Here is an 8826-nt window from a genome sequence, read left to right on the forward strand (position 1 = left end):
ATTGTCCAGACACCTTATTAATGGTTGGTGAAAATATCCTGAATATAACAATCTGCCATTTTTGCAGCCATTTAATTAGAAAAAGATAATGTTTAGATGAGAAATAGTCAAATGTTTTATCACCAGATATCCAGAGTTAATAACAATTAGATTAAAATGTAGTCCAAAGGGGGCTGGCCTGGTGGTGCAGCAGTTAAGTGTGTGCACTCTGCTGCGGGGGCCCGGAGTTTGGATCCCGGGTATGCACCGATGCACTGCTTGTCAAGCCATGCTGTGGCGGCATCCCGTATAAAATAGGGGAAGATGAGCACGGATGTTAGCCCAGGGCCAGTCTTCCTCAACAAAAAGAGGAGGATTGGCATGGATGTTAGCTCAGGGCTGATCTTCCTCACACACACACAAAAAATGTAGTCCAAGGGATTGTGGACTATAATTGTATAATTGACTATATAAACCATGAGTACTTAGATTTACATGGCATCTTTCCTCCAAAGAGCTAAAGACTGGCAACCAAAGACAGGTAAGATAATTTTAAGTGGCAGAGCAAAGGCCAGTCTTAGAATTAAACATAATTAAACTAATGCAGATATAGCATTTTACAGTTCAAAGTGCTTAAAATATCCATTATCCCATTCCTTCTTCACAAGGATTTTGTAAGACAAATGCTGTTAATATTATAACCATTTTACAGTTGTCTAGTTCTAAATTACTATTTTTCATTGAATGGGCAGAATAAGTCTCATCATGCCTGCGTTAGGGTCTGTTGCCTTCTTCTAGGCTCCTTCACTCTCCTCCAAGTCACTTTCTTCACTTTCTAACACCTTTTACCTTGTCATAGTCTCTTACTTTCAGCTGACCATCTTTCCCTGCTGAGGTATTAACTGATAATGTAATAAGTGATAATAACGTAAGATATCACCTTTCCTAGGGGAATCTGAGTTTTAACGGAGAACTTTAAAATGAGGAGATCGCTACTCAAAGAAAGGAAGCATTAGTGGTGCAATCACAGGTGACTTGGTACCACATTCTGCGGTAAGGAAATCCTATATACCACCTGTTTATAAGGAGAGTCTGGGCATGGCCATCAGAAGTGCAGAGAACATGGCATAGACCTTCCGTGAGGTAGAGAAGATGGAGAGGAAATGCTTTTGGTTTGCTTCTTTTTTCCTGCAGACCTGTTTGCTTTTCTGTGGGGATGTGAGGGATTTGGAGGGGTGGTCCTTGGAGGCATCTGAGCCTTGTTGAGATGGCCTTGGCCTTAGCACCACATACTCCTTTCTCTTCTTAAGGGAACAATAGAAACAATGACAAATGGATGGCTCCCACTATAAGAACATTCTAATGGAGAATCGTTACCCTATTTACTGCTCCGAAAGAGTAATTTAGAAATGAAAACTTGGAAGGCCACCTTCCAGATCCTGCCGACATCTGGCTTTCCCACAAAGCTGTCACAAGGAAGAATAATTTGGTTTTTGTAAAGCATGTCTTTTGTAATGTGTAGCTGTCCTCTTGGTTACAACAGGTAATTTCTCTTAGGTTAGGAGCACAATGTTGATTTATTGGGTTTAGCATAAAATTCCTGGAATGGACAAAGTATGAGATGTTATTTTTTTTTTTTCCCTTATTTGGTAGGAAATAGAACCCAAAGATCTTAGGAATAATTACAGTAATTCTCTCCTGTCTTTACAGACCCAAGCAAAGGAAAGCAGTGCAGAGCTGATCTCTGTCCTTAGCTCCCAAGAACCTCAAACCACGAGTTTCTCCTGGACACTGCATGGGGCAAAAAGCCATTTCTATGGATGGAAAGCAGGTCATAACAAAAGGGAGATCTAGTATGTGCCTGGGGAGAGTGGGAAGACTGGTTTTTAATGAGTGTGCTTACTGGACAACTCCTACTCTTAGCCTGGACCCAATTGGAATATTCGAAATTGATACCTCCAGAGGATCTGAGCCATATGGTCCCTGTACTTATATAGAGACCAGACTTTTGAGAAGTATCTCTTTCCACACATAGGAGAATGAGGTGTTTTTCTTCCACCCAATGGTAGTACAAGCACAGAACAACTCCCCACAGGGTTTTCATGTGGGATCAATAGTTTGTTTCTTTCCCCTTACTTGAGATGAGGGTAAGTTCCTAAAAGAGATTTTATTCCTTACTGCTGAAATCTTAGTACATGTTGCTTTCGTCCTTCATCCTTCAGCATCACGAGTGAACACTCATTCTTCTGACATTGGTCAATCCAGGCTCAATTCCAGCTGGGCGGTCTGCATTCCTAACCAATGTTTCTACATCTTTTATTTAGTGACCCAGAAATGCTGTCTCCCAAATTCGGGCCGTGCAAAGTTTGAGTCCTTCTCTTCCACGCTAAAGTTAAAATGTAAAGTATAGTAAAAGGTAAAGAAGGATTAATTTAATATAAACCCAAGGCAGAGGCAATGCTGCTCACAGCTTTGCCATCTGGAGTTTTGGTAAATTAGATTTAGATAATCTTTTACAAACTGGAGTTCACCTTCAAAGAGGCCAAATGCTATTTCCTGTCAGTTTTCTTAATTACCTGTCAAGCATAATTCCTCCTCTCTCAGCCTAGAACTGATTATAGTGAGGGAGGCATAAGCTACGGCTGATCCGGCCGTCATTTATAGCAAAACAAAGTGGCTCAAATCAATGTGGTGCTGCTGTCAGCCAAATTTCAGAATAAAATACTTGAGGGGCAGCTGCTCTCTCCTTCAGAAAACTGTACAGCTTTAGAGGTTCTTTATTGTCTGAGGTTTCCAGATCCACGCCCCCCTAAAAAAAATCCCTCACAAATGAGCAAATTCCATCTATCTACGTGCAAGGACTGTGAGTCATGGAGCCCAGAGAAGCACAATAGTCCATTATGAGGGTGAGAAGAGGTAGGTGTTAAACAAGATCACAAAAGAACCCCAGTCCTCGCTTTCAGCTCAGCCTACGTATCCTGGATGTGAATCTCCATGGCACATTCAGGTTCTTGCAATGGTGCTCATTTTAGTCTTATGATTCAGACTTTCTGTGTATTCGTTTAAACACTATAGAAATAGGTTGTATACAAAAGCAGAAGGCAACAGCAGGCTCAGAGAGCAAACATATCCTCCAGTGGAGGTGGAGAAAGAGAAAAGAGAGGAAGAAGTGTTAGCATATTGAGAATTTCCTCTTGTTGCTTTGTGCACAGTGACATCCACAAATACAGGCCCAGACAGGGGTATAAACCGGCTAAAATATACTTCTGGTTCCATTTGTCTCTCACTTTGAGGAATTTCTGTGTTTTTTCTCTGGGGGAGTGATAGTACTGATTTGGGATCTCTCCCCATATTAAAATATTCCAGTTTCTTCTTGAGAAGATATGAATTATTCTGCACTGTGTTCTTCCATTCATCTACTCTTGAGAGAGGGGAGTAAAAAAAAGTAACATTCAGGCATTAAAAATTGGGCGTGCACACACACGAATGTTGAAGCTGTAACCTCTGAGGGAATCAGATAAGTCTGTTCACGGACATTCCCACTCATCTTGTTCATGCCAACTCGTGCCTGACCGGGAATGGCCTTTGAGCCAGTGCTGTACCCAAATGCCGCTAACTCTTCCAAGCTCACCTTAGGTCTCTATCCTCCACAAAGCCTTCCAACACAACCTTGGGACTCCTTTGTGTCACTATTGCACAGATTCTGTATTTGTTTTCCACCTACAAAGTAAGTAATTCCAAGTCTGGCACCATATCTTTGGTAAATGTCTTTTATAGTCACACAGCAGCAAGCACAGAACACATAGGGGTTCCTCAATAAATCTTTGCAGGTGTGAGTCATAGAGAACAAGTAGGGCTAGGAATTTACTGCTAGAAAGAAGAGAAGGGGGAGGAAGGGATGTAGAGGATGTAGAAGGGATGGGAAACTCAGCCTAAAGCCTCTAGCTGACCATTTGCTTATGAAATGCCTTCACCTGTTCTGGGAGAGTGGAATGTGAATTTGTTTCCACAGCCAACAGCTGAAGGGTAAAAATGTCCCAGCTGAAATCTCTTTCGCAGGCATCAGTCTGGTTTTTGACCATTTGGGCTGCCATCCGCTTGGGCTGAGTTCCCTCAGGGGTAGGCTGGGGGACATTTGTGCTGCTGGACCCGGTGGGGGAGGCATTGAGAAGACAGCGTTGGCGCCAGCATGGAGAGGGTAGTTCTCCACCATCATCCCTCTGAAGGGAGGGTCAGAGGCTCCACTTGTCACCCTCTCCACCTCCATGCCTCCCAGGGATTTTGACAATTGGGAAGGCTTCCTAACAATGGTTTATTTCTGAAAAGAAACAAGAAAGAAATATCGGGAGTCAATGTCCAGAAGATTCCCTGCCACCCTAGAGAAACAGTGGTCTGAGCACTGTCCTTTGTCCTGGAAGGTGTGTCTGTGACTGTGATTCTGAATTAGTCTTGCTCCATGAGGAAAAAAATCAAGGCACGAAATCTGTGGGGATTAATAGCCGTGAGCCATGCCAGAAGACATACGGGAATTTTAGCTCTGATGGAAAAAAAATCTTATGCTAATGAAAATATGAGGAGTTACTGCATATAAGATGTATTGATATAGATGTGTACACGTATAATGTATGTATATATGTACATATTTATATATACATATATAATTGGTATATTACATGTGTATGTTATATGATACATCACACGCACAGGCCTACGGGCAGTTGACAAGTAGGAGATGAGGAAACAAATCGATCAATAATTTTGAGGCCTCTGCTGTGTGACCTGCACTGTGCTACGTGCTCTGAAGCATAAATATAAAGGGCCAGGTGTCCAGATTGCTCTGCCCTTAGAATTAGTTCTTAATAAAGAAAAGAGGCTGAATACAGCTTCATGGGAACATCTAATGGTCCTGGCCAGGGAAGTACCTCAAAGCAGTAGGACAGAAGGTGGAACCACTGAGTCAGGGATGTGCAAATGGATGGATTGGACCGCAAGTCCCATGTTTGAATGGTGCCAGCCCATGCGTAGTGGGGTTGTCAGTGGATGATTTGGGGAGACTCCCCTTGCTCTCAAGTTGTGTCCCCTAGCCGTGTTTCATGACACCTCCCCTGTTTAATCATTTGAAATTCCCCTTTTAGAGTCACTACTTCAGTTTACATAACAAAAGGGCATTCTAAGCCCCTCTATTACCCTGTTTTCAGCCTTTTAAAGCCTATTTTCTCCTGGCGAACACAAAACATGCCTTCCTTTAAAGTTATGTAATATTTTAAAGTAAACAAAATGTTGTTACTAACAAAAAAAACAAAGCAAATATTTGATTTCAATCTCTTTTTCAAACTACAGAGAATTCCCCACCCTTTCCTGATGGAGAATCACTACACAGATGCACATGGGGGGAAGCCCCAGATGTGAAGGGACTTTATCCTGATTGCTGCAGTTTCCCCAGCTCCTGGAAGGATCTCGAGCATCACAGGGGCTCTTGTTTGTCCTTTGTCCTGGAAGGTGTGGCTGGGACTGTGAATCTGAATTAATCTTGCTCCATGATGAAAAAGTCAAGGCACAACATCTGTGGGCACGTTTTATTTACAGAGAAGTAGAAGTAGTGGGGCTGTGTCTTGGACAGTCTATTCTAGTCTTCTTTAGTCAACATGGGCTGGTGTTTTCCAGGGAGGACTCGGAAAGCTGCCCTTAGCAGAGGAGATACAAGGCTCACGTTTCTATAGGGTGAACGGAAGGAAAACAATATCAAGCTATCAATGGCTGTGTAACTATAAGACTGTGCTCAGAGGAACAGGCTAGGGCAGTGTTGGTCCTAGGATAGGTTTCAAAGAAGCAGGTACTTTGGCAAGCGAGAGGGGAAATTGTCTCTTCTGGGGATGGAAGTGAAACAGATAGGGTAGTGGCTTTGGAGTGAAACAGATCATCATCTCGTCCCCCCCACTGCTTCGCATTTCTACATTAGGATCCAGAGTCCTTTCCATTGGTTACGCCTCCAGCCTCATCCTCCGTCCTGCTCCCTCTTGCTCACTGTTTCAGCCCCACCATCTCTGTGCTGTTGTTGCTCCAACACGCCGCACCCACTACCACCTCATGGCCTTTGCTCTCGCTTGGAAGGCTCTTTCCCCAGAGACCTGAGTGGCTTTTTCACTCACTTCCTTCAGGCTCTGCTCAGTCATCACCTTCCCACAGAAGCCTTCCCTGGGCACCTCACCCGAAATCGCACCCCTTGTTCTGTCACTCTCAGTCTGCTTTATTTTTCTTCATGATAATCCGCACTCCCTGCCTGTACATCTATATCTATCTCTCTATACAAATCCATGCATATTTGTCTATTTTCTATTAGAATGTGAGCTCCCTGCTATATTCCCAGGTCCTAGAACAGTGCCTGGCTCATAGCAGGCTCTTATCAAATGTTTGTGGACCAAAGGACTAACGTAAACATAACTGGAATCCAGGCCTGGCTATTTATGGCTTGTGTTATCTTGGGCAAATTCCTTAACCTCCTTAACCTGACCTTTGTTATCTGTAACCCATGCTGATTACACCTATCTCAGTAGATTGTGGTAAGGATATGGCACAGACAAGCCCCCAGTACGGTGCCTGACACATGGCAAATGACGGCTATGATTTTTGTGTGTGTGTGTGTGTGTGAGGAAGCTTGGCCATGAGTTAACATCCATTGCCAATCTTCCTCTTTTTGCTGAGGAACTTTGGCCCTGAGCTAACATCTGTGTCCATCTTCCTCTACTTTGTATATGGGGCACCACCACAGCATGGCTTGATGAGTGGTATGTAGGTCTGCGCCGCGAATCCGAACCTGCAAACCCTGGGCCGCTGAAGGGAAGCGCGTGAACTTAAACACTACGCCACTGGGCTGGCCCCCAATGATGGCTATGATTTTCAGCTTGGTTTAGGACTTTAAATAATCTGTGCTTGTTATCTACAGCTCTGAAGGGTTTTCTAGCCTAAATTCTGTTCGGTGACTTTCTTGAGCCAGGAGTGCAGGGTGGTGGCGGATCTCCTATTTACAAGTATGATGGAAATGCCAGTTTTAGTAAGATGCTCAAAGGACAAAAAAATCACAAGCTTCAGTTTTTCTTAAAAATAACACACCATCTTTTTCCCAGGGGAAGGGGGACATTTTGACCTTCTTCCTTATTGTTTCAGTTTATGGGAAGAGCATGTGGGTGAGTGTGCTTGTGTGCGCGTCTCTTGCAAGCTCATGTCTAATCGACCTCTAGGGAGTGCTGGCTCTATGATACACTTTGTCCTGGAAGAAATGCCCCTAGAACATGTATTTATTTCTGTTTTATTTGATTGTTGGTTGTGTTGGAGGATGGCGACAGTTGGGAAATATAATAGAAAGAAATCTAAGAATAGAAAGAACTAGATCAATCTTAGTGCACTTTTTCTTTTTTTCTTTTTAGAGACAGACAATACTTGAAATTGTGGTTGCGAAGACCAGGTTTATTTGTCTATATAAAAAAAGAGACTCATGAAGAAAACCTAATGGATAAGTAAGGCAAAATTTATGGCCCCAAATATACTAGGATGTGACAGAAAAGACTAATATTTTGTTTCCTGAAAAATGTTTTCTATCATGCAGTGTTGCAGAGTTTGTGTTTGTTTATTTGAGAGTTTATATCTTGGGACATTAGTCACAAGAGTTGCTACTTTCTTTTAACATGAAAGATAAAAAGAAAATCTTGGAGATATAGTCCTGGGAAAAACAAGATATAGAGGGGCAGGCTTGTTGTGGAAAACATTGCTTTATAAATAATTGATCTTCAAAATTTTTTGAAACTAGAGAAATATCATATATGGAGTTTCATGCTTTATGAAACACCAGTGAGAATATTATTTACTAAAAGGGTTTGAGCATAAAAGTATAATTTTTTCAGGCACTGATGATTAAAATTTTTACTTATTTTCTTATTTCTCACTTCTTGGATTATCTAATTTTAATATTTGTTTTCTTTTTTCTTCTGCTTCCTATCTCCCAAAGGTAGGATTGGCTTATCTTTTGTTTATGAAAACAATATCTGGTGGAGTCCTAGATTGAAATTCAAGGCCTCACTGAGCATCTTCTAATTGTCCTAGCTGTAATTGTAAGGTCAGCTTGGATGCTGATTAACTGCGTGACTTGACTTTGGGCAAATCGCTGCTCTTCTCTATGCTTCTATTATTTGTTCTACAGGAAGAAGGATATAGCTAATGAAGTTATTCATTAAAAAATATTGAGAAATGATGCTAATGCAGCATACTACTGAAAAGATAATTCCTCGATTTTGTACTTGCTTTAGGGAAAGGAGGATAAAAGAAAGACTTGGCAATTAGATTCTGTTCTGCAATAGAAGGGCAGCTGTCAGGCGAATCCCTGGTGCCCTCAGAAGGCAAAAATGGGGTGTCATGGGCCCAGCAACAATGGGTCTGTCTGTCAGAGGCTTTTGGCTCTGCTAGTCCCTCACTCTGCTGGCCACTCAGAGAAGAGAGTTTTTGGACAGAGAAAGATGCCAAGACATAATAATTTTCAATGGTAAATTTTATTCTAGGGTAATCATCATTGTGGCAAGTCAAAGCAATTCATAAGCATGAAGCACAAGATAAATTAATAGATGACTTTTGCTCATATTTTTTGGTATGAAGTCTGGAAGCCAAGTGTTTAGGCCCACATAATGAACATCACTATTTTTGAACACTAAACAAGACAAACGTTATTAGAATAAACTAAAAAGGAGGTAATTACTGAATGTAGTATTTTGGAGGTGTGATGGCCACTGAAGATCGTTTGGCACAATCCCGACAGTTGTTGCCTTGGGTCTTGTTCTTCTTATTTCTCGTCTGGATAAT

The 8826-nt window shown here is 42.0% G+C and overlaps 1 long non-coding RNA gene across 1 annotated transcript; it reads left to right on the plus strand.

The window, feature by feature from the left end:
• The first annotated feature begins 738 nt into the window (after nt 1-738).
• Nucleotides 739-7875, plus strand: LOC131411467 (uncharacterized). Its single transcript, XR_009221567.1, has 3 exons — nt 739-1032; nt 1690-1810; nt 5320-7875. It is a non-coding gene; the product is annotated as an uncharacterized LOC131411467 (long non-coding RNA).
• Nucleotides 7876-8826: the final 951 nt, after the last annotated feature.

Source organism: Diceros bicornis, chromosome 11 (assembly GCF_020826845.1).
Source record: "Diceros bicornis minor isolate mBicDic1 chromosome 11, mDicBic1.mat.cur, whole genome shotgun sequence".
NCBI lineage: Eukaryota > Metazoa > Chordata > Mammalia > Perissodactyla > Rhinocerotidae > Diceros > Diceros bicornis.